Source organism: Bos grunniens, chromosome 21, assembly GCF_055505025.1.
Source record: "Bos grunniens cultivar Pamir isolate PY7600 chromosome 21, Bosgru_T2T1.0, whole genome shotgun sequence".
Classification (NCBI taxonomy): Eukaryota; Metazoa; Chordata; class Mammalia; order Artiodactyla; family Bovidae; genus Bos; species Bos grunniens.
The window spans coordinates 59,893,539-59,919,028 of NC_141185.1; the positions used below are offsets into that span (position 1 = coordinate 59,893,539).

The window sequence follows — 25,490 nt, forward strand, 5'->3', positions numbered from 1 at the left end:
AGGCCCTTATATTTGTCACACTTAAGTGCCTGCTTAGGGAAGGTATTGTGAAAAGTATTAGAAATCTGGAGATCAGTATCTATTTTATGATCAGGAAAAAATACTGTTTTGTACATTTCTGACAGTTACGCAGAGGGCGGTTCAAGCAAGCTAATCCAGCCTTGTCAATAGAAGGCAGTTGTTTGCAATGAGTTTTTCCTTAAGTAGGCGTGATTTTTAAAAATATTCTGTGGTTCTCATCTAGGGTGGTTGTTGAGAGGATTTCAAAATCAGTGATGTAGCTTAGAGTGGCTGAAGGGTTTATTTTTAATGTATATATGATAACTTGCAGTTGGCCTGCCTTCCCCTCCCCCCGTACGTTCCTTCTGTGAGAGCATGACCACAGGTCAAGGGAATCTTTTCCATTGGAGTTCTGCACATAAAAACACAGCGACATTCTGACATTTCAGATTGTGTAGATACAATCTGTACTACTCTTGGGATCCTTTGTCCTTAAAAGCCAAATTAAGAAAAAGAAGAGAAAGAAAGAAGGAAACTTTATAGGGTGTGTGGATTTGGAAGTATTAACTATTTTGTTTTGGAGGTTTGTTTGTTTGTTTGTTCCTTTTCCCTCTCTCTTGTCCTGGTTTGAAGGAAGCTCAGTGTGTGGGAGCTTGCAATTTTTGTTCTTACTGAGGCTTTGCAGTACCCACACCACCATCATACATCACTGTGTTGTGGTTTGATTTTAAAAGGGGGTGGTGGGTAAGGGGATGTGAAAGAAAAGGGATCATTTTGTAAAGTGTATTAAACTTTGATACTCAGTTCCAGTCAATACATGTAGACCAGAAAAATCTGTCTGATTTGTGCATCTGAGCGGAGTTCTCCATCTGACCCTCAGCTTCTTTCTGTAGATATATACATACATAAATCTAAGTATGTTCTTATGACAGAACATTGCTGACCTCTAGATTGAGGTTCGTAGGTTGTTGTTTATTTTCTCCTCTTGCAAGTGCTATCCATGTGAGTGTGTGAAGTTTTCTCTAATAAGTAAAACACAGGCCCTTTGCCTTGTTTGTTTTGTTAGTTTATTGTAAACAGCCATTTGTTGTAAATTATTATTGGCATTAAATTATAATTTATGATTTTCAAAGCAAAAGACAGTCCCTGTTTTATTCTGCTTTAAGCATGTGTTCTAGACGTTGGAAATCTCTCTCTCTCACTCTCTAAGTTTCAGCAATGTAGCTTGGGATCTGCGAGGCAGAAAAACAGGACCCAAAATTTTTCAAACGGTTAAAACAAAACCCCTTGTATATGTTTAGAGTGGCCGGAGGAGGATCTGTTTAGAGTCTTGAGTTTGGTTTAAGTTTATAGCATTTAAAGAAAGTTTTTCTTTTCACGCTGAGTTAGAACAAAAGATCTTTGCTGCGACTGAATTGGACAAAAGACGAGGGCTGGGACCCAGCGAGTGCGTTCTGTGTGAAATTGACGAGATCTTTTTTAAAAAGCTGCTAAACATGGCGACTCTTTCCCTTTAAGTGTCTCTTTTTCCTTGCCTTTTTTTCCCCTTACCACCCCCCCCCCCCATCTGATCTGAGCTCGCTTTATTTCTTTTCCCAACCCCGCTGCCCCTCCTCCTGTTGGTGCTCGGGGGTGGGGGGTGTGTGAGAGAACCCAGTTAGACGCGAAATGCAACAATGGTCCGAGGAGAGAGAGAGAGAGAAAGGGGCGACCGCTGCTTCTCGCCACTTTCAAACAAACCCGGGGGCAGACCGAGCTGGGGAGGGGAGTGGTGACGGTGGTGGAGGGGGGTGGGTTGCGGAATCCTAGCCCGTGCGCTCGGCTCGCGGTCGCCCGGCCTCGGCCCTTCAGCAGCGAGTTCTCGCCAGGGGCCGGGGCTCAAAGTTCGCAGGCTGCGCCCGGGGCCGGCCCCGCGGAGACGGGATGCCGGGGCGAGCATCCGGCCGGCCGCCGGGCCGGGGGCCGGGAGCAGCCGCAGTAGAGGTGCCCCCGGCCCCCGCCCCCCGCCGACGCGCGGCGGGGCCCCGTCAGCGCTCCCCGGAAGGCCCGGGGTGCCGGGCGCGCCGGGCCGCCCTCCCGGGACGCGCGTGAGGCGGCGGGCGGCGCGCGGGGGGCGCGCGCGCGTGCGAAACTCGGCCGCGAAGCCCCGCTCCTGACTGGGTCCTGTGAGCGGAGCCAACATGGCGTCTCCCAGCGCGCCGCGAGCGCCGGGCTGCCAGGCGCGGCGGGGCCGGCTAATGGGAAACACATTGGGTATCCGAAAGGGGGAAAAAAAAAAGCGGGGGCGGGGGTGGGTGGGGGCTAAAGGCCGCTGCTTCTGCAGGCAGAGAACCCTCTTTTCAAACTCTCCCCGGCGAGTAAGTGCGGGCCTCGGTGGTGCCTGTAGTTAGAGCGACGGAACTGCGAGGGGACACGCTGGTGACGCGGTGGCCCCCTTCTCCGTCCGTCCCCCGCCCCTCATGACCAGGAGAGGTTATTCCAGGTCTGCCCCCTCAGCAAGAACCGAGTGAGAGAAAGTCGGCCTCCACGACCGCTGGTCTTCAATGAGTGGTGGAGGGGGAGGGGGCGAGGCCATAGGAACAAACCTCGGTCAGTCGTCGCGCTCGTTAATGAAGGGGCTGCAGCTGGGGGGTCGTCCCGCGAGCCCCTCCGAGTTGTTGGGGTGGGGTGGGGGCGGGATGGTGGAGTGTGGGGACCGGCCGGCCATCCCCCCCGCAGGACGTGGGCACAGCTAACTTGCTGCTTCCGTGGCAAACTTGGAGGAAAGGGGGCTTTCCGGGTGGAGGGCTGCCTGGGGGCGCTCAGGGGTCGAGGGCGGGCTGCGGGGGCGGGGGTCTCAGGCCCTAGAAGCGCACGAGCCGGCGTGGACGGCGCCCCTGACAGGAGCGCTTCTGCAGTAGCGGGGGAGGATCTCTTTTATCGAACAGGTTTGAGAGCAGGGGAGGTCGGCCGTGGGACAGATCCGGCCGCCCATAGAGGGTCTCCTGAGGGCCTCTTAAGAGACTGGCTTGGGCCCGGGCTGAGCTCTCCGCCGACGGGGGAAATCGCCCTGAACGTCCCACTGCAGCTCCGGCCCAGGCCTGGAGACCCTTACCCTCAGCCTCCTGGGAGGGGAGTGAGGTTACTCTTGAATTCCGGGCCTCGTCAAGATTTATTGAAGTTAGGTTTAAAAAACGTGCTTCAGATGATTTTTTCCCATTTTCTCAGATTTCAAAGGCTCCCTGCAGTGCGGCTGCCTAATTAATGGTGAAATTCAACTAAATCTAATTATGCAGTAATTTTAAAGCAGTTAGTGCTGGGCGTTGGTTTGTAATAGGACCCCAGTTTTTTAAAGTTTGCTTACTGTGTTGGTTTAGGAGAAAGCTATCTTTTGTATGGCAAAGAAAGAGGGGGAAATAGTTTTCCTGCGTGAAGGCCTGAGACCGCCCCCCACCCGCTCCATTTCCATCCCCACTTCTATCTATCTCCCTGCCCTTCTCGCTCGCTCTTTTTCCTTCTGCCAAGCTCAAGCTGAAAGGCTGAGCGAGGTGCTAACCCAACCAGGAGACCCGGTTTCATAGCCAAAGGGGAAAGGCCGAATTTTTCACAAGGAGACACAAAGGGACTTTGGTATCTGCCCTCCTGGACGCATCTGTAAATGCCCGAAAACAGGGAAGGGACTCTCATCTCCTCTAATAGAGAACAGATTTCCTCTCTTTAACATCCATTGTCATTAAGGGGAAAAGCTGACTCTTGGAGTTATAAATCTTATCGTCCTTCTGATAACAGACTTGTAATAAGTTAGCGTCTTATTCAAAGTGAACTGTAAAACTGCCTCATTTAATATGGCATCTGTGTCATTAAAACTTTTTCATTTTTTCCCCCTTTGCGTCTTGCAGGCCTGGCATTCAGGCAAGCCCCGAGGTGCCTAGTGGGCCTCTGGGCTTGGACCAAGAGGGAGAGAGGTGTGAGAGATGGGCTGCCTGGTTTAGCCTCTGGATCTCAGTCTGGGGGTGAGAGACCCCTGAGGCAGAGAGGACGTGGGTGGGGGGGTTGCTGTGTCCCCCTTTCCCATTCCCCTGAGCGGCCCCCTCGAAATGACGTTCCTTGAAAGAAACATGCTTGTGATTAGCTAAGCAAACACATCTGCTTTCGGAGTTGGGCCTTCGTTAATTAGCTGAACAAAGGGCCGTTTTGCTTTTTACCTTTTGCTGGGGGAGAGTGTGTTATTTCAGGAGTGTCGCGGGCCCTCCTCTTTTCAATTGCAGCCACGACGTTAATTTTATTGGGATTACTGATGGGAAATGAGGTGGCGCAGGCTTCCGAGAGGAAAAGCTTGATCATTACCCCCTCTGGAACTATATTTTTCCACCCTACCTCCTGCTTGCGAGGAGGGGGTGGGGGACGAACTGCGCAGCAAGTTCGGAGCAATTGGAATCAGGCTCGCCGTCCGCTGATATCGGGTGACAGAGCGTGTGTGGAAGCTGAACTCTGTAATTTGCGCTTCTGTTTCTTTATTAGGCCTGGACAACGAACTAATGAGCTTTGGCCCAGCACAGTGTCACTTGTATTTATTTTCTTATGGTAACTTTGAGGTAGCGGAAGTGTTCCTCACCAAGAGCCGGGAGGGCCATAAGCCCTGACCGAGGCTGCCCTCAGCCGGGGCTGGTGGCCGCGTCCCCGGGGAGCGAGGAGGCGCGCAGAACTGAGGGAGCCGGGGACTGGGCCTTTAGGTGAGGCCCTGGGGCGCTCAGGAAGGGTTAGGCCCTTTGGAGGCCCAGGCATTCCCGCAGGCCCAGCTCCCTGAGATCGAGGTCGAGGGCCAGGTCGAGGGCCGTGAGGCTAGCCTGGGGCAGGTCCCCAGGCGGGATGATGGTCAGAGGTGCAAAGGTGGCATGGCTCCCTCCTGGCGCCGGACGGAGGAGGGCTCCACAGGCCGAGCAGGTCGGGCCAGGGACACCTCGGAGCGAGCGGGGCTCTCCCGCCCCGTGGCCAAGGCGCCGGTCTGCTTTGTGTCGAGGGAGGCCTGGTTCAGCTCTCTGGCTAACTGGTTGGGGGGTGGGTGGGGCGGAGGGGACGCTTTAAAGGCGCTCTCGGAATCCTCAAGTGCCGGGGCTTCCCTGCCGCCTCTCCCTGGCTTGCTCCAAGGAGTGTCAGTTGGAGAGGCCTAGGATACAGTCAAGGAGGAGTTGGGGGCTGGGGACCGCAGAGGGTCAGCGGAGGCAGCGCGAGCATCCCTTGCGCTGAGACTGAGAACACAAGCCCCCCAGGCGGAGCGGGGTCGGGGTGCGGGACGAACGGGAGCCCAGGGAACTGCGAGGCGAACGGGGGCTTCTCCGCTCCGCAGCCGGAGGCTTCCCGCGGCTCCTGCCTCGCTCCCCGCCAGGCAGCCCCGGCTAATAACGCCCAGGCACTGTGTCCCCGCCCGCCCCATCTCCCCTCGCCCCATCCCTCTGCTTTTTCTCCCCCCTCCCCACCTCTTCCTTCCTTCCTGCAAATGGGTGTTAACGTGGGTCTTTATGTTCTGTCTATAACTAGGATGTAATCACGCGCCCCATGCCTCTCTCTAAAAGCATTTAATAAATGTCTATTAAAGCGCTACAAATGTAAGATGAATTTAGTGGCGCGGCTGCCTCCCTGAATCTGAACGGTAATGATGGATTTATCAACGGGGATTCGCCTTCAACTCAGCAAGGGAGGTTTACTCAGCAAATACGTCTGCGAGCACCCACCCAAATACAATTATTTGACCCCCTGCGGGCATTAGCCACCTCACCTCTTCCGCAGCCTGCTTGGGGCGGGGAGGGCAGGGGGGCGGTTAGGGTCGCCCGGGGCCAGCGCCACCGGAGGACCAGAGGGGCACCGCCCCTCTCCTGGCCTTTTGCCTCTCCTCTGGGCCTTCGGGTCTCTGTCTCACCTTTTGGACGAGTGGGGGACCCGGCTTGCAGGTTTGGGCATGGGGAGTGGATGATGGCAGTGTTAGAGCACACGATGAAGTGTGGGCTGTCTTGGTTTTGCCAGGTGACATCAATGAGCGGCCTTTCGCTCCTCAGTTTTGAAGAGAGAGCAATTGTTCCTGCGATTAGGTTCTCGAGTACCCAGCTGTCAAGCACATCTTAGGTCCTCGGATCCTCGCTGGGCCCTGGGCACCATTCTAGGAGAGGCGGCTCCAGGACAGAGGCCTGGGCTGCCAGGTCCTCAGAGGGCCCCGGTGTGCCCAGAGTGGGTGCCCGGTGGGCCTGCCGTCCCCAGGCTCCCCAGACCAGCCAAGCCAAAGCAGAGGCGGCTATTTTCCGAGGTTAGGATGGAGCCCCTAAGGCAGAGGGCAAAACTTCAGAGTGTCTTCCCCTGAACAGATCTAGCTTCTCTCCCACCTGCCCTAGCAGAGCCCACCCGGCCATTTTAAAGTTTCTGTGGCTGTGGGTTTTATAGAATTTGGTTTGGACTGTGATCATTAACGTGCACAAACCCCCACTGACCACCACCTCTTTCTTTTTGTCTTTTTATCTTTCTTCTGGAGAGGGGAGGAAAAGTGCTGGCCTGTTCCATCAAGCCCGGTTCGCATTTGCTCTGGCCTCTGATTTCTCTTTCTTCTTTGGAAATTTCATTGAGATGTCTCTGTACTTCGCTTGTCAGTTATCTTTGTTCCTTTTAAATAAAGGGCTTTTAAATGGACTTATTGCTCCCAGCGTGGGTTCCTCTCTCTAAATGTTAGAAAATTGTGCCATCTACCCGTTATGCTGAGTACTGTCACACTCGGAGACCTCGGGGACCTCCGGGCCGGCTTCAATGCCGCCGTGTCAGGGGCCGCGGGCGGCTGGAGGAGGGGGCGGCTCACGTGGATTTTTGCAGATTTCCGCCAGCAGCCGGCCCGCGTGGCCACGCCAGGGCCCGGCCCGCCCCGCGCGCCGCCGCTGGCTTCATGGCGCCCGCGAACCCGGGACTGCGGCGGATCCTGGAGCACATCGCAGGCGTGGCCGGGGCTCTCCCCTTCTCCCTTTCCTCCTCCGAGATGCCCCGGGCCGGGAAGGGGGGCGCCGGTGCTGCCTGTGGACCCGAGCAGCCGCTGGGGGTGGGGGTGGGGCGGTCGGGGATGACCGCGGACAATGCGGGGAGGCCGCCGGGGAGGGGCCGCGGGGGGACTTGGCCACGCCACTTTGGAGCGTTCCTGCCCGCCACCGGCCCCCCTCTCTGCCTCGGGGAAGCCGGGCCCAGGCCTGCGGAGAGCCACGGCCGCCGACCGGCTTCCCCGCCTCGGTGAGCGAGAGGGGAGCTCGGGCCAGGCAGTTCGCTGGCAACTTTCAGCTCCGTTTTCCCCGGTAGAGATCCTTCTGTAGTCTTCTGGAAAGCCACTCACTACTTGCTTTGCTTCAGGGGAGTGTGGTTTAGCTGAACCGAGTTCGAACAAATCAGATCTCTGACGTGGGGTCTCCTCACCCCGACCCCTCCTCTGCAAAAACCACAGGTTCTTTTTGAATGAGTTAAAATGGATTAACAGTTTAGATTTTATTATGTGGCTACCCCTCTCAGATGCCTTTTTTTTTTTTTTTTTTTTTAGCCTATTAAAAGTATTAGCTAAGATTTCCAAGTGTCAGTCGGGTATTTATGCTACTGGAGGTGGAGGGGAATCTCCGATACGGTTTATGACTTTTATTACATGTTTCACACTGTTCGAGAAATGGAGTTTTAAACAACATACAATTAAATCTATATTGCTGTTTGGAGAAGGGCCAAGGAACTCGACAATCAATTAGTTCAGATATTTTGATACTTGTTGCTAAAATCAAAGTGTAAAACTACCACCCCAAGGTAGAGCTGCTTCTCCATTTTTCCTAAGGTCATGGAGCTACCACATAGGAAATGGCAGTTACTTTTTTCCATCCCAGGCTGTTTTTCCTGATTACTCTGCACAGATTGATCTTTTTTAAAAATTCAGACTCTTTTCTGTGTTTTTTCCTCCCGTTTCTCTCTTACTGCCATCTCACATCTGCCTTTATCAGTCAGGTTTAATTTTTTAAAAACACATTTACTTTTAATTTGTATTATTTGAAAATGAATTGTCTGCTCACCCTTTCTCTTTATCCCTCTCTCCTTGCCTTGACACTAAGAAGGGAAGCCGGCTTGTTTAATAACCACAGTAATACAGTGGTTTCCAGACGAAGACAAAATTCTATTCTTTATAACCACAACATGATGAGAATAGGGGACTCCTCCTTTCTCTATCTCTCTCTTACTCCCTCTCTCTCACTCACACTTCTGTTTCTTTCAATAAGCAGTTTAGGAAACAATCTGCATTGAACAGAAACTGCTTCCTTCTTGAAAATGACACCTTTTCCACCTCCCTGGCTCTCTCTGGGCCAATCCCCTTGACTGCCTGGTGGCAGTCTGCCTGTCCTTGGTCCTGGCAGGGGGTGGGGGTGCCTATGGAGACCTGGAGCATCATGAGAAAGTGGGAGGTCCAGTTCACCTGTACCAGGCAGCCGAGGCAGGGCTGCTGGCAAGTTCCAGAGGGGAGCTTGCTAATTTATTAGATAGTTCTTACTTCCCCTTAGCATCTTCTCTTTGCAGACACCCCAGGTTCTGGAAAGGAGGGGGGTGTCTGAGGTTTTGTGTCTGTCCACCCAGCCCAGCCCACCGCCGCCCACTTCCTCTTCTGCTTTCTAGGCTGGGCAGCTCTTGGCCAGCTTCATGACTGATTTGAAACCCCTGTGGCTCTTGGGATTGTGCAGGTCAGTCCGTGAACAGCCATTTCCACCGGGATGGGGCATCCAGAACCTCCCCGCTTCTCCAAAAGAAAGGCTCTGAACCCAGGGAAGGGATGGGACGGGATGTCATTAGCCTCCCTCCAGAAGCCTTCCTCTTCCTCCCGGGGTGGAGAGGGACCTTTGCCTGGGCTCAGCAATGTGGCCTGGCTGCGCCTGGGCCTCCGCTTCCACCCTGCCTTGTGCCCACCCCCATGCCGTGGCCCTAATTGTGAGGAAGGTCTGGGAAGCATTTTCTCTGTGCTAATTTTATATTTCCCCTTTCCCCCTCACAACATTAAACATAATTTTGTGCTGTCAGTGTCACTAAGATTGCGGTTTGTTGACGTCTCTACTTGGAAACATGACCCCTCCGCCTCCAACGGGGAGTCCTCCCTGCGTAGCCTCTGGGAGGCCGCTTCTCCATCGAGGCTTTCAGGGTTTCTGGAACACCCTGAGAGAGAGAGAGAGAGACTGCAATAAAGGCCATAAGGGTCCCTACCAGAACCCCGCAATCATTTCAAATCCCCTCTCCCTGTGACAGCAGGAGCCAATGTGTTTTTGATGTGCGTTTGGTTGTTGGCTTGTTTAATAAAATCCCTGTGTGTGTGTGTTTTACTGTCTCAGTGTTTGTGACGTGTAACCACAGCCACTCTACTTTAAAAATTTCCCTTTGAATTTCTTTTCTGTTGGTCTGTTTTAGTCTGTCCTCTGCAACTTCTTTCTGTTCTCCATCCCTGCCCCCTCCCTCCCCAATATATTTCCTTGGTCTCAGCAATAATCCTCTGGCCCACCGGCCACGTTCCTGGAGATAAAAATCCATTTATCCCTTGTGTTGCTTCACCGAGGCCCAGTTATCTGGGGTTTTTGGAGACAGAAGGGAGCAAGAGAGAGGAAGACACTTCTTACTTTGCAGGCCCTGCTCCTTTCTTTTATGTGCCAGCCTGGAGGGGCTTGGGACTTAGCAGATGCACCTACGGTCTGCAGGTCTGCCCTTCATGCCTGGCCGTGGTTCTGGTGGCTTCTCCTCTGTTTTCCTTTTCTTTGGAGGAGCTGCTAGCTACTCTGCCCTCTCCACAACAGTGTTTCCGCGCCTGTGTGCACCAAGGCTGGTGGGTTTCAGGGCGATTATCTCATTGCGCTGGTGCAGAGTGAAGCGCCTTGCAGCCCCTGGGTCAGGCATTCAGCAGAGGGCCCATGTCACAGACCCAACCCAAAGGTTAATTTTCCCTCATTAGCATGTCCATAGTTTGCTTCTAGCCCAGGAGCTCGGGCCCTCCGTGTGTCACCTCCCGGTTCCCTTCTAAAAGCCTCTGGCACCTTCGCTCTCTCTCCTGGACCTCTCTTCACAACCTCACGTTCTGCCAGGTTCCTATTGGGTTCCTGGACTTTAATCTCTGAAAACCCATCTCATGCATTTTCAGGCAGTTTGCCTATTTTCATCCTAGAGCCCCTAGCTTCCACCCGCCCCTCTCTTTGCCCCCCCCTTTCCTCTATGCACCTCATTTACAAACGGATTCTGCTTTATTTGAATTAGTTCACTTCTCCTCTTTTACTTTCTCCCCCTCCCCTTATCCTTTCATTCAGGGCTAGTAAAAGGAAAAGATACAAAATGGCAAAGTTCAGCTGCATGTGCGTGGGGGGAGCCAACCATCCCAGCCACCTAGAAAGAAGCTGAAGGTTTGTAATGACAGAAGAAACAACAAAGAAAAGAGAATTGCATTTGCGGCTTAAGTGGGCAAGTGTGTTTGTGTGTCTGTATCTGTGTGTGTTTTTCAGATTTCTTTGAACTGCTTTTGTGCTGACTCGACAGAGACATTTGCTGAAGCTAGTCAGAGTATAGGAACTTTGAGTTAACCTCTTATATCAAATGAATCTTTTCATTTAGAGACCAATAAATCTCAATCTCTAGCTACCTTGTGTAGACCCAGCCTGAGCTCAATGAGACAACACTGGGGCTTATAATAAAGACCAGATAAAGTTTACCAAAAAAATTTTTTTTCCTCCCCCCTCTCCTTTTTTTTTTTTTTAAACCAGCCTGAAAAATTCCCCCATCTAACAAATAAAACTTCAGGGAAGTAGCAGCTTTTCCTCAGCAGAAGGTTGGGGATTTCTTTACCTTCTCGCAGCAAGCCTGTTGACTGAAGTGGTTTTCCAAGCTCAGACACTGAAATGATTTATAGTTTTTCAACAAGTCATTATTTTGGTGTGTTGTTTAGGTGGGGTTGAGACAATCTAATAATCAACCTAAGATGGGGGGAGGGGATTGCCAGTGACCAAGAGGAGAGTTAACATCAGAAACATGAAAGCCAGTCCGGTCTCCAGGGATAGAATTTGGGAAAGAGCCTGCACACGTCTGCTCCTGGGCTATAAAGAAATACATTGTTAACAACAACAAAACAGACAATGCCCTGAGCTCTGCCTTGATTCAGAGCTGAGCTACTTTCAAGATTTTTTAGCAGCACTGTTCATTTTGATGGGGTTTCTGGGCCATTTGAAATTCAACCTTTAGCCAGCCTGCTCATGGGGTATGGTTACAGAATTCATTTTCTGATTTACTATCCCTCCTCCTGTATTTTCTTTATTTCCTGATGGCCTCCCATGGGGCTAATCTTTTTTTTCCTTTTCTTTTATATTATCCAGTTTTGTTCTCCCCACAAACGACTCAGTGTTTTTCCTGTTTCTAGTGATCACTCATTTGCTTCCTTTTTCTCTTTCCTTCCTTAAGAGACAGAGGAAAATAAAGAGCATGGGAGGGGGATTTCCAAATCATTCCTAAGTGTTATTAATTACTGTTACAAGGCAGGCGATTCTTAACTAATAACAAAGTTGTAAATTACCCCTGACTTTCAAATATTTCTCATTTGTCAGCTCTGATTGATTTGATTAATATTCTGTCCTTTGGAATAATTTTAGCCGCACTTAAAATCAGCTCTACTCATGAAGCAGGGAGCAAATCATCACACTCACAGGACCTCGCCCCTCTGCTTTTACTTTTTAAGTGAAGTTTTGGTTTCCGTCCTGAGGTCCATGATTCTGACTGGAGAGCAATGATGGAAATGCTCATAGGCAGTTAAACCTGCGTATGTCCAGTGATTTATGTGTACTTTTGAAAACATTGTTGAGGAAATTAATTTTATTGAGACAACCAAACAGCTTCATTTCCTAGTTCTCCTAAACATTTCCCCCCTCCAGATTCAGGCTGAAGGAATGGGTTTCTATAGGATTCCTAAACACAGGACATTCACCCAAGCCAAGCCCAATTTCTCCTTATTTTCCTCTACATCCTTTCTCAGAAAGACCTGGTCTACCCTGTCTACCCAATCAGAGATGGGGATTGCTGCTGGGGGGAAAAGGTGTATGCTGAGCGTTGGGGGTCGAAAAGGTCAAAAGGGCTGCCCAGAAGAGAGCACCCTGAAAACCCCATCCTTTGGGAAGGGGTTTGTATTTTCCAAAAGTCCTTTTCCCTTCCATCATCATATTCAGAATGCAATTTCTGAAGCTATCAATACCCGCTGCCTCCAATACCTCCAGAGTTTTCATCTTAATTATATTATTAAGTGAAGTACTGTGCTGTCAGGGAATTGAACATGATTTATGACGTCTGCCTATTAAAGGATCGATTGTGAATATCGCTACTATCATCTATCAATATTCTTAGGCCGGGGGTATTTCTCGCTCCACGGTTGTTACTTGTAATACCAAAATGATAGACTGCAGGATAAGACTATTTCTTCTTCTCAGGACTAGCTTTCCAGGTGCGGCGGTGAGTCAGCGTGGAGAGATCGGAAGCTCAGCGCGCCCCACCACGTCTCGCACCCAGAGAGGGTTTAAAGTTTGTTTTGTTTTGTTTCTTAATGTGAATTTTCCCTCGGGTCTAGTAGAAGAAGCTAGAGTCGTTTTTTAGAGAAAGAAGTAACCTCTGCTGGTCGATATCAGGAGCCGGTGTTTCCCTGCTGCCAGGTGATTCGCAATGAGTCCAGAAGCCAAAAGAGAAAAAAAAGAGAGAACAGGGCGCCCTTTTATAGGAGGGTCGCTGGGTGGGGGCAATCGGGGCGGGCGGGGGCAGACTGGGTATTTTGGGAGCAGGTACCCGGGTCGTGCCGATGCCCTGGGCCTCGGAGGTGTTCCGTTTCTGGGATCAGTCGGGGCTCTCTACCCCGACCACCCCGACCACCTGCTCCGCCTAGGTGGAGGCGGGTGCGAAACGTGCTCCAGCCGAGCCTGCACGCGGAAGCCTTTTGTCTGCAGAGTGCAGCGTCTGTTTTCTACCACCCTTGCGGGGCACGGCACGGGGTCACCGGCGAGTCTCAGCCCCTGGTTTGGTGGGGTGAGAAGGGGAGGCCGTGCAGGGGGAAGCCAGAGCCCTCTTTCCCGGAGCCGCCTGGGAGCGGAGGCCGGGGCGCCCCGGCGGGGTGGGGCGTGGAGAGCGGCCGGGCCTGCTCCCCGCTCCGACCCCTGGGCGCGCCTGGGGCCGCGAGGAAGGCGGAGGCCTCGGAGCCGGTGCAGCGCCCGCGGCCCCGCGAGGGAGGCGCACCTCGCTCGGAGCGCCGCCGCGCCCGGGGCCTGGGCGGCGGGAGGAGGCCTCGGGCCTGGTTGCGGGCCTAGTCTCGGCGCGACCCGCGCTCGCCCCGGGCCTCGCGAGGTCTTCGCCCTCCTCACGACCCAGTCGCCTTTCCTCCTGAATTCCAGCAGGAAGAAGTGGGCACATCAGTGGAACTCCTAGCCCTCCTTCTCTCCGGCCGGAGGTTGGGGGCCCCGCACAGTGCGTGGCCGCGCGGGGCCGGTCGGATGTGGAGGACCACAAGCAGGGCGGGAGGCCGGCTGGGCCCCGGGCCTCGCTGCCCCGCGCGACCCCTCCTCTCGGGCAGAAGACGCCTTGCGAGGCAGGAACCTCTTATCCGCCGCCACGGGCTCCCACCTCTCTGGCTACCTACCTGCTCCCTCCCTCCGGGCCCCCCTGGTCTGCGGCCTACCCCTGACCACTGCGGGGTGTCCCAGGGGAAGGACACAGTGTCTGGTACATAGTAAGCACTCAGTAAATGTTAGCTGTGGCTCTTAGCATTATCAGGCACTTCCGGTTCCTCCGTGAGCATCACCTCTCTCATACACGTTTATTCTGAATCAACCACAGCACAGCCGCGGTCCCCCAGCCCCCAACTCGTACCTAGATCCCCAACAGCTGCTTCCGGCCCCTCTGAGCCCAGAGCCACAGCCCTCCACCCCTAACACACGGGAAGAACACCCGGGGACCTCCGCCCTTCCTCCCTCTCCGAGTGTGTTTGTCCAGGTCTGAACCACCGTGAACCCAAGACACTGAGGCCCGAACCAAGTGTTACCCGGTTTCTTCTGAGCTCTGCCCGGGTCAGCGCCAGGAGATGGGAACTTCTATTAAATAAAAACTTGCTGGGAAAGGTGGGGGGGGGGGGGGGCGGGTGCGATTTTTAAAGCAAACAAGAAAAAATGACGACCTTCAGTGTGGGGTTTGGGGGGGAGCAGGGGCAGGCCGAGACAGGAGGAGCAATAATAGCTGAGTCAGAAGCAGCGGAAGGACACCCTTTTCTTCCAGAAACACATTCTTGGGTAAGCCTTTCATCGGCCTGGGCTGAGCTGTCGGAGACCTGCCACTAAATATACATAAGACACCTTCAGGCTGGATTTCATCTTAAGACCTCAATTAAATATCACCCCGCCTTCCTGATTCTTATTATCAATAATACCTCTAATATTCTTGTTATTATTTTGCAAACGACGTTTCGGCGGCGGATGTCCCCTTGGAACTGCAGCGGGAGCCACGCCCAGGAGGGCGCTCACCTGCTGCGCGGAGCCCGGGACTTTGCCCCATCCGCGTCCCTTGCCTCTTCCCCACTCCCCCTAGGCTGATGGATATCCTTGGATGTGGAGCCCTTTAAAAATGACAAATGCCTTGTCAGTACAGACCATTCCTCCCCTCCTGCTTTCTAATCTTTTTTTTTTTTTTTCGGAGCAAGGATGGACCCAGACTCAAGCCTAGCGGCGCGGATTACATGGCCTGCGTTGTACCGTAAACGCCAAAACCTTGGCCTAATTTACAGCTAATAGATCTCAAGCAAGGGAGTCGGGAAGAAATCAGTGGCCTAAGGAGTTAGATTGGGGCTTTGGAGGGATCGGAAATTAGGGACTGGAAGTAGGATGTGATTCACATTATTCACCGCTCCCCCCAACACACACACACACACACACACACACACGACCAGGCAAACACACACACACACACACACACACACACACACACACACACACACACACACACACACGACCAGGCGCCTCCCGGCTCGGCCTTCGCGAATGCGGCCCTTGGTTCTCCGCGGCCTGTGTCCCTGTCGCTCTCTTCCCTCCATCGGGACCACACTGAGCGTCAGGGGCGCCTGCGATGCGCTCAGACCCCTCGCCCTCCTCCCGGCTTCTCCCAGCCCCCGGGAGGAGGCGCTGGCGCCCGGGTCGGCCTCTGGTCCCTCCTCGTCGGCGTCCCCGGAGCCCCCATTCACAAAGCCGCGCTTGGAGGAGGCGACACACACACACACACACACACACACACACACACACACAGACACACACACACACACACACAGACACACACACACACACACACCCCCCGAAGAGGGGAGCTTGATCTTGTCTCATTGGTGTCTCGGGCCTGAAAGGAAAATCGTTTGGGTAAACAGCCAAGCTTCCAGGCTTAGCGCCCGGCTCCCGCCCCCGCCCCCCGCCCCTCCGCCTCCCCCACTCCCCTTCCACCCCGCCCGCCACCCACACTCCGCTCCGCAGCCGGGCCCCGAGCGAGCTCCGCGCCGCCGGCCGGGAGTCCTGGGCTCACGAGTTCAAAGGGCCGCGGCCCCGAGGGGATGCCCTCCTCGCTGTGCCCCGGGGGGCAGAAGCGGACCGCAGGGCGGTGGGACCGGCCCGGGCCACGGTAGGAACCTCGAAAGCTCCCGCTTCCCTAAGTAGAGCCGGTCTTGGGGGAGGGCGCCGGGGAGTTCCGAGCCCGGAGAGACTGTTTGGCCAAGACCGAGCAGAGGCTGAGCCCCGGGCCCTGACGGGCCGTCCCGGGCAAGTGTGCAAGTGTGTGCACGACCGCGGGCGAGGGCGGTGAGCCTCCGCAGGCCCCGTAGCGGTCCACACACTGCGGGTTGATTACCGGGTCCCCACCTCCCTCCAAGCGGGGCGGCTCCTGGAAAAGCCTTTAATCTGATATTAAAGGTTTTCCGAAGTTTGATTCTTTCCAGAGGAGAGTTCTTCACTTAACTGACTGTAAACATAATTAATAGTTATTTAACATGCAACAACAACAACAACAACAACCACCTTTATGGTGTTTAAAAGGATATTGCTCTCTCTAGTTCACACTCTTAAAATCTCGAAATCCGAAAATATCCTGATGAGATTATTAGACCTGATTATATGGTGACACTCCCTCCCCTTTCCTCTAATGAAATTCCTCTCTCTCCTGCCTTCCTCTCTTTTTCTCTCTTTCTCCTTCTCCAGTCTCAATCTCTCTCTAATCCAGGAGTCATTAGCAACACCCTCTGGCTACATGTTTTGCATCAGTGAAACACCGTGACATAGTTGTAATACAAACTCTGCCGCCTTGCACTGCATCTTGCGGTAGGAAGTGTAATAGCAATAAAAATCATTTTTCATCTCCAGGCATTATTCGACGTGGGGGGGGGGGGACAGAAAATCTGAATGTGAGAAGCTGAGGGGGAGGAGAGAGAAATGAAGAGAGGGAAGATAAGGAGGGAAGGAGAAAGAAGAAAAAGCTTTCCAATTTAGAGACTTCTCAGAATTAGAGGTACATAGATTCAAGCCTATCATTTTCTCTGCTTTCTTCTCCTCTGTTTTCATCCTTGTCCCTCGGTGGACCCCTGAACCCTGATAGGAATTATCTCCTAGTTCCCAGGGTCTCTCAGCTACTCCCTTCTACCCCAACATAGCATCCCTTCTGGTGAGGAAGCTCCAGAACTCCCAGGGGCTGCGCCACCCTTTCTCAGCTGGCTGGGGTGAGGAATTCTCATTCAAGTCCTGCTAGGAAATTGGGGCCTCTTTCCCATCGGGTCTCTCAGGAATCTTTCCTGGTTTGATGGAGAAGGAACAACCACCCAGCAAGCCAACGTGGCTATTTTCCTGATGCAGCCCTATAATTTTCGAGCAAGGGCCCTCAGAGAGCCCCCTAATCTTCACTGAGGAGTGCTGGTTACAGGGAGAAGGAGCATTCCTTCCTTGCCTGCCAGCCCTTAGAGAACTCACCCTGCCAACTCAGAGAGGGCAGAGTTTCCGGGAAAGGCTCTCCATGTTGCTTTTGCTCAGGCAGGGAAATGCCAGGGCTCACCCACCACCACGAGCACAGTCTCCCCCAACCCTGTAGTCCCCAGTCCAACCATTGTTCTATGTGGGAGCCACCGAGTTCCTTTAAACAAAAACAAACTTGCAGTCAGAACTAAATTAGAGAAAGGTTCTGTACCTGCCTCAAAACAAAGAAACCACACAAATCTTCACAGGACCCTAAAGTAGATACTCTCTTTTAACAGGAAAAAAAATCTTGTTTTGTGAAATATCTTACTAATCACCCCTAAAGTAGATACTCTACTTTTAACAGGAAAAAATCTTGTTTTGTGAAATATTTTACTAACCACCCTGTGTCTGGGGCAGTGCGCTTTGAAACAACAAATTGAACAAATACACATATAAGTGAGTTAAATTTTCTGTGTATTTTTAGTCGTGTGAGCTTAAGAGTAGGACAAAACAGTTAAGTTACCAACCGGATAAAATAAGGTCAAACTTGCACCTTGAAGAGAATTGCTGTGTGATTTGTACTTCTTGCCTTTCCTGTTTTCACTGGCCTACAGGTGTACAAGTTAGGGGCGGCATTTTGTGGTTATTTTGTCGGCAGAACTGAAGGTTGGGGGGAGGGAGGGGACAAGGTCCCAGTAGGCTGGCGACAGGCATGGCACAGCCCCTCTTTATGTTCATCTGATGAGAATGAGTGGATATGGGTGGAAATCGTAATTGGGAAGGTCTGACTTCATAAGCACCCGCCTCCTGGGAGATATTCGCAGCCGCCACAGCTGAGTGGCCCTGGAACACAGGACGGCCCAAATCCGTGGCCTCCAAGAAGACACCGCTCATTTATGTTTCCTATGAAAGCAGCATCACCACTTAGATTCGGTGATGCTGTAGCTGTATATTTGCTCCTCTTTCTCCTATGATTTGCCCTTTCGCCCAGTGCAGACATTGCGGGGTATATTGGTCACAGATCGGTGGGAAGAAGGCCTGTGCGTTTCGGCTTGTCTTCAAGTTTAGATGATGCAAGGAAAACTCTTGACGGTCCAGTGAGGCGGGAGGCTGCGCGGGGCGGCCGAGAAATTCCCGTTTCCGCAGCGAGGTGGCGCTCCAGGGCGCGGCAGAGCGCCCGGCCGTCCGCGCCGAGAGCCGCGGCCTCGCTCCCGCAGAGACCGCGGCCTGCGAGCGTCACTCCCGCCGCCTCCCTTTCGCCTCGGCGCCAAAAGGCGGGGAGCGATCAGACCCGCTCGGCCTGCGGGTTCTCGGGGTGAGCGGAGGCCCACGGCAGCGACCGCGAAGCTGGCGGGGTCGGGGAGCGCGGCGGGGCCCCGCCGGGGCGCGTTTAGAGCGCCGTGGTCCCGGGGGCTGCGAAGTTCGTATTCGCAGCGGGACCCGGGCGGGGCCGGCGCGGCGGCGCAGGGTCCGCTGGCCCGGTGAGCGCGCGCGGGGTCAACTCCGGCCCGGACACTGCGGAGGGTTAGGCAGCTCCTCCCCGGGCTCGGGAGCCTTCCTTCTCTTTTTCTTTTTCTTCTTCTTCATTTACACACATACATATATTTTAAGAAAAAAAAAAAAATACAGGAAAGAAAATGTAATGCACTCCTTATTGGTTTGTCCCCAAACTAGGCAGTTTTCCAGTTTGATAGGTTTTTCTTTTTCCTTTCTTTTCCTTTTCTCTCTCTCTTTTTAAAAAAACTTTTCCCCTCTGTGGTGTTCCCTTCTCCCCCCCCCCCCCCCGCCCCAACCTATTAATACTTCTGAGAGCTGGTTCCTTGTGAATTGGTGGGTGAGAGAGAGATTAACACTAGCTCCAGAAGACCCAGCATTGGGCAAATGACAGCAAAATGGAAGAAGAAACTATTTCAAATTATTTAACTATTTCCATCCACACGATTTCGTTTCCACACTTGCCTTCCGTGGGTATCTCACAGCTCTAAGTCAAAGACGACGGGCAGGAAATGCCTTTCACCCTGTCACGCTCAACCTGCGGTTGTGGGGCCCATTAGAACCAGTTTGGAAACAATGTCAGAAATAATAATAGTCATAAATAGTCACGGTGAACAGAAATTCTATCCTGCGTGAACTTCCTCTGCGGTTTGCCCCCGGCTCTCTGGGACCCGGGCTCCAAGCGCAAACATCAGGCTGGGCCCTCTTTTCAGCATTTTGATTCCCCGGAGCCCTGCCCCGAGCGTTGCCCCCTTACCTAGGGGCTTTGGGTACCTGGCCTAGGCCCTCGCTCCCATTGGGGAGACTGTTGAAGCTGCACGCGGTCGCCGACTTGTCGCCAGCTGCACTTCCTTTAGTCCGTATTTCCGGCTCCCTCACCCTCCCTGACATTTTCTGATATAAATGCAGGAAATTTCGGTCCGATTTAGGAATCTACAGAAATTCAGAGGGTCAGGTCATTAGAATGTTAACGTGGCGACCAAGAATTATAAACATGATCTAAAAGTCTCTTCCAATTCATTTCTTCAAGTATTTATTTGAGTTAAGCGATGAAAAGTGACAGTTGTGAAATAGACAGCTTTTAAAAGTAATGAAGTCAGATGAGGCTTTAACCTGTCGATTGCGATAAATCAACTTTGAAAATGACGAATGAATAATATTACTTGGGCGCCTAACCGGCAGCGTTTGCTGGGCAGGCTGCAGATTCTGAAATCGGCCTGTGATTGCCCTGTGAGCCGTGGCCTGGTGAGGCCCTGAGACTGAAGCTTGGCCCTTGGGTGACCCAGCAGTCCTGGCACCCGCGCTGCCTAAAGGCAACACTTTGACGGGGATGGGTCTCTCTTTCCGCTTAGACTTGGGCAGATTTCGGCCACCGCAGTTTGTCTGGGCAGGTGACTTCAGCCCTCAGCACGGTTAGAAATTCAGAGGGGCCACCACCCAGGGGACTAAACGCTATGCGTGAGAGAGATGTGTGCTCAGCCTAGCTCCCCACCCAGCTGAGGGTTCCAGCCTCGGTTCAGAAAGACCAGGGCCTGCCTGACCCCCGATATTACTAACCCTTTGGAACTGGTAGCAGAAGTTGGAAGGTGAAGAAGAGCAGAAAACTAAATTTCCCAGGGGCCCTGGGTGGGTGGCGCTGGGAGCGCTTCCGGTTCTCACTGACATCAAATGGCCTTATCTACGAGGGAACCTGGAAAAGACAGAGCCCCCCGGGAGAGGCATCCAGTGGTCTTGCGATGGGGAGAAAGGTCTTAATTCTTCACCTCCCCCAGTTAGAGAGTCGGAGAGGCGGTTCTAAGGAAGGTGAACTGGTAGGGTGTTTTAAAAGAAAGTTGACACATTTTCTTGGACATCTCAAGTTCCCCACAGTTACAACTTTGGGCCCAGGCTTGGGAGGACTGGTTCCCTTCCCAATGATTTCAACCCCCAGTCCCTATCCCCGCCCCCTTAAAGTCTGAAGGAGCGTGCCAGGGGCTTCCAGCCCTCTGGGTCTGCCAGGATCTCTTTCCTCCAACAATTCTCCCGGGCGAGGAGGGCCCAGAGGTTTCCCCCGTTTCCTTTGCCCCTGTCCCCCCGGGAGAGGCGCCACTCTGAGGGAGTGCCAGCAACAGGTCCCTGCACTTTGTCCCCCGAACTCGCCTCCCCTTGCTCTCTCCATCCTCAACTTCTGGGGTCCACTGGGAAGCCTGGGAGCGCCTCTCCTTCTCTCTCGGGGTCATCGGGGGCAACTCAAGGCCAGTGAGGAGACAGCGCCGGAGTTTGCGGGCAAGTGCGGGGAGGGGCGGCTCTTAGACCTGTCCTGTGGTTCCCCGCTCCCCAGCCTACACCCAGCTCCAAATTCCAACTCTAGTCCGGAGGCTCCGACTCTAGTCTGGAGGCTCCGACTCACACGACTTTGAGGATGAGACCCAGGGGAAGGGAGAGGAAAGGGACCACGCCCTTCCCGGGGACAGTCACTAGCGACGTGGGGGCCACGCTGGGCTGGTGGCTCCACGCTGCCCACCCGAGCCTGAGACGCCCCCGCCCTCCGCCGCCAGGGGCCTGCTGTCGACCCCGTGCAGCGTCCTCTCCCTCTTCCCGTCGCTTTTCCTTCTCTGCAGACCACATCGTGGGGAAGGAGGTGCCCCAAGCCGGGCGCACAAATCTCGGGCTATCCTCGCGCTTGGCCCGCCCTCCGGGTCAGCCGAGCTGGAACCCGGCGGCAGGGACCCCGCCGGCCACCGCGCGGCCACCGCCCCTTGCCCGCCCCGCTGGCGCCAGGGTTCCCGGCCTCCCAGGCTAGGGCTTCGGGGGGCGCGGGGGCGCCCGGCCTCGCCGGGGTGGGAGGGTGGGTAGCGGGGAGAGCAACTCCCAGTTTCCGGCCGGGCGGAGGGGGCCGCTGAGACTCCTCCTCCTCTCCACCCCGAGGCACCGGGCCGCTGCTCGCCGCGCGTCTCCGCCCGCCCGAGCGTTTCCATAAATCAGGCCGCTGGCAGGCTGCTAATTAGCTCGGGCCGAAAAGAATAGGCAGAGGGAGAGTCCAGGAGCGCTAAGGGGGGTGCGGGTGCCAGCCCGGTAGGTGGGAGATCAGAATTTCCCCGGGACCAATCGAAGGCTCCGCGGAGCACGCCAGCAGCCCCCGCTGAGGACCCCTCACATTGCTCCTCCCGGCCCCCGCCAACCCCCTCCACCCCGCCCCCCCCCCCCCCGAGCCCAGGCCTCCAAGCTGGACCCCCAGATCACAAGCACCCCGCACCGAGCGCATCCCTGCGTTCGACCCGGCCCGCCCACCCACGCCGCCGCCCGCTCTCCCACTCGCTGAGCCAGCCCCACGTTAATTAACTCTCCCTTCACCCCCTGCAATCTCACAAGACTTTTCACAACTCATCCCAAGAGTTTCCTCCTTAAGCCCGCAGCCTCTGGCGGGGAACAGCCGCCGGGCAAAGAGGGAGCTGGGTCTGGAAGGAGGGTCAGTCCGCCTCTAGGCTTTTGGGATGAGGGGGTGCTCCCAGGGATAGAGGATGCAGTGTGACCCTGGACTAGTTCCCCTTCCCCAGTGACAAGCCTAGGCAGACCCTTCGAGATGAGAAATAATAACTAAAGTTGGAATATTGACGGCCGTGTAAATTCAGAGCAGAGCACGCGGCGAGAGAGAGCAACTGCTGTTTATTTTCCCTCTTTCCTCCCCCACCCGTCTCCCAGGCCTCCTGGCTCCGCTCGCCCCCGCCTCCCCCAGTCCTCCCCGCCCTCGGCCTGGAAGGGACTCTACGATGACATCAGCCTCCCCGCCCCCGGCCCCGGGACCCCGGAGCGGAGATTGACAGGTGTCGCTCGCAAGGACAATGCCTTCCAGGTGTCACCGTCGCCGTCTCAGCCCTCCCCCCCAGCCCTCTCTGCCCCCTTCACTTCCAACTCGCCTGCCCCCCCGCCCCCCGCCCCCGTTTCTCCTCGGAGGGAAGCGCTCTCCTCACCCCTCCCCTAGCTCCGCGCGTCTGGGCCTTGGGGCCTCGGTCTGTACGGGCGGGGGGTGGCGGAACTCCGCCTGCTGCCTGCGGCGGGGCGGCCGGGAGATTGCCCCGAGCCCCGGAACGGGGCCAGGCTGCTAGAGGCAGCTCGGGCAAAGGCGGATCCGGCTCTGCTTTCCATCCTCATCTTCGCCCCCACCCGAGACACTCCACACGCACACGCGCACACACACACACATAACAGACGCGAAGATAATCCTGCCATCTGGCAAATCCCAAATTTGGCGCCCGAGCTCTGAAAGCCACGGCGAAGTGGCATCCGGGAGTAGGTGGCTGGCTGAACCTGCCCTGCGCTCTGGAGCCGAAGCGAGGGCACTGAGCTCCGCGCCCGCGCCTCGGCTGGATCCCCCATCTCTGCCCTGACCCCTCGATTTCGTGAGGTTTTGCTCTTACAGTAGACAGAGGCTCTGGGAGTCGGGAATGGGGACACAGGAATTGCAGGGGGGGGTGCGTCCCAGTTCCCACCAACACTGCCTCAATGAGCTAAAACCCAAATTCGGCTTCATTATGTAACACCAAATGTAATTTATAGCTGGGCGGCCTGTCGGCAGCGATTTAGATCATTTGGTGATAAGGATCACACTTATTAGATTTCTTCAAAGCCAATGGGGGTTTTCTGTGTGTTTTTTTTTTTTTTTTTTAAGGAGGGCATTTGTGCTAAATTGCCAGTGCTGGTGTGATAACTGTCAAAAGTTTGACATCAAAGGAGCTAATATTATTCAGTTACTAGAGACGCTGTCTGTCTAAATAAGAATATCTTAATTACTGCATGACAAAGGTAGGAAGGGGTCGGATCTGAAAAGGGGAGGACATTCAGACACTCCTTTTGATGCGCTATCTATATTAGACCGATGCGTGGTTCTTAATCAGGCTTCCCCCGATTTCCTTTCCTCTCCCCTGTCGGTCCTCTGAACTTTATAACTATATGTAAACACGTTGTCAGTGGGGACATAATCTTCTCGGGTTCTTATTAGAAGAAATTTCCATCCTTTCCCGTTCTAGATTAGCAATGGAGTCCGCTCCATCAATGAAGGGACTAAGGTTTCGTGGACAATAATGTGGCAATTGTTGATGGTTTGTGACCCATAAAATGTGGAGGTGACTGTTCTGGCTTTGGTATGTAATTATGCAAAACACTTTCCATAAAGACTTGCCATTCGATCTAATGGCAGTCCCTGCGGTCTATTTCAAATAGGGAGGGTCTATGTACAGAGAGAGAAAAGTAACATTTGTTTTAACACAGGTTTTATGGGGGGGATGAATAAATACAAACACATCGTAACTGCCGCCCAAAGTATTTTTTCGAGTCGAATTAAAATAATTACGAGGGGGTTTAATAAGTTAATCATAGCAACACGGCCTATCCAAACAGAGGGAGGGGCGTTCAGGCTTCAGCCCACCACCTCCGCGACCTGGGACTGGGCTTGTGGGTGGCGATTCAACCTCCCGCTTACGCAGGGTAGGGTGAGTCTCAGTCCACCTGAGTGCATGGCTGGGCTCTAAAGCTCACTCTGGGGCTGAGATTGGGGGAAGGGTGGGCAACGTTCCCATCCCAAAATCTTATCCGCGGAATTATTCGACAGAGGGAAGTTTAACAAAGCAATCGTCTCCCAGGAAGCCCTCCCCCACACTCCCTCTGCCTCTAGCACCGTCGGACCCCCAAGATCTGGGGCCCACAGAGAGCCTGGTGGGAGGGGGTGCGGGGCCGGAAGGAGTGCCCGCATGACTGGGGTGAGCTGTCTAAACTTGGCCCCTGGCTCAAGACGCAGCTCGGGCCCGACTCCCAGCGGTGAAAGCACCTTTCCATGCCACCTGAGGCTTTGTTTTGAGAAAGGAGAAGAAGAATCATCTAAAAAGGCTTGAAGGAGGAGAGGTGGAATGAGACACGAGATGGTCAGCGGGCCCAGCCCAGCCCTGGCTGCCGGCTACAAGGCAAACGTTTCTCTGTGACACCGCCGCCCCCCACCCGTCCCGGAGAGGTGCCCCCCAGACTCCGATCGGCTCTGCGTCCAGCTTCGGGGCCTCGCTGCCCGCCGCACAGTGACGTGGCAGTGTGAGTTCCGCAGACGCAGGCGACAGGGGATTTTTTTTTTCCAAGGGGGAAATGATGATTAAAAGATAGAATCATCTAAATATCAAAGTGACACATGGGGAGATCTGGAAAAAATATTTAAGCTAATGAAAAGCAAATAAAGAAGCAGACACTTAGGCCGGGAAATTAAATATTATGTTTAAGATGGTGCTTTTCTGCGGGCTTGAAGATTTCCGATTCATGTACACATAATAAACACTCAGGTTTGTCATCTGGAGGTGCAAATCTGAAAGATATTCCAACAAATGAAGTGCCGGCAGAGAGAGGAATAAAGAGATCGGCGCCTGTCAGGGGTCAGGCAGCCTGAGATTGCTTCTAGAGATCTTTTGAAAATTTCACACGATTGAAGGCTTAGGGGCTTCACTGTGCTTGCATTTCAAACTCAGATCAGTGGGATCACAATCAAAAATAGAGGTCTGGAAAAATTTGATGCAAAGATGGCCACGGGCTGCAGGGTTTCTCTCACTAGCTCACTCTTTCTCTCCACCCCCCCTCCCTTTTTTCTTCCCAAGACAGACACCCTGACATAGCTGTGATCCTTTGGATGACAGAGTTGTCAGAAAAGAAAGAGAAAATTGCATCTTGTCTCGTAACTTCTTTTCCGTCAAAAGGCATTTAGGATCCCATTTCCAATAAAAGAGAGGAAAAATGACCATTTTCTGGCAAGCATAGGACCCTAGCTCAAGAGTTTTGGATTTCATAATTAGCGATTTACTCCTAGACATGTAGGTCTGGGTCTTCTCTTCATTTATCCAGATTATTAAGATGATTTCTCATTCAGCTTGTGTCCCTACATTACAGTAAAATTTCTTCCCACTGTCAACCTTATGCAAGTTGGGGTCGATAAACATAAGTACACACTTACACATATACATGTATATTCACACAGAACTTTGTTAAACCTGGAGA

General features: G+C 53.8%; 1 long non-coding RNA gene across 8 annotated transcripts in view; it reads left to right on the plus strand.

Moving 5' to 3' along the window:
* The first annotated feature begins 15,462 nt into the window (after positions 1–15,462).
* LOC147349794 (uncharacterized) overlaps positions 15,463–25,490 on the plus strand; it is a 37,720-nt gene continuing 27,692 nt past the window's right edge. For 2 of the 8 annotated variants that reach the window (XR_015150573.1, XR_015150576.1), the window contains exon 1: positions 15,512–15,672. This is a non-coding gene — a long non-coding RNA (uncharacterized LOC147349794). Of the gene's footprint in view, positions 15,673–25,490 lie in introns of all 8 variants that reach the window. The other 6 variants (XR_015150571.1, XR_015150574.1, XR_015150572.1 and 3 more) reach the window with 6 other exon arrangements.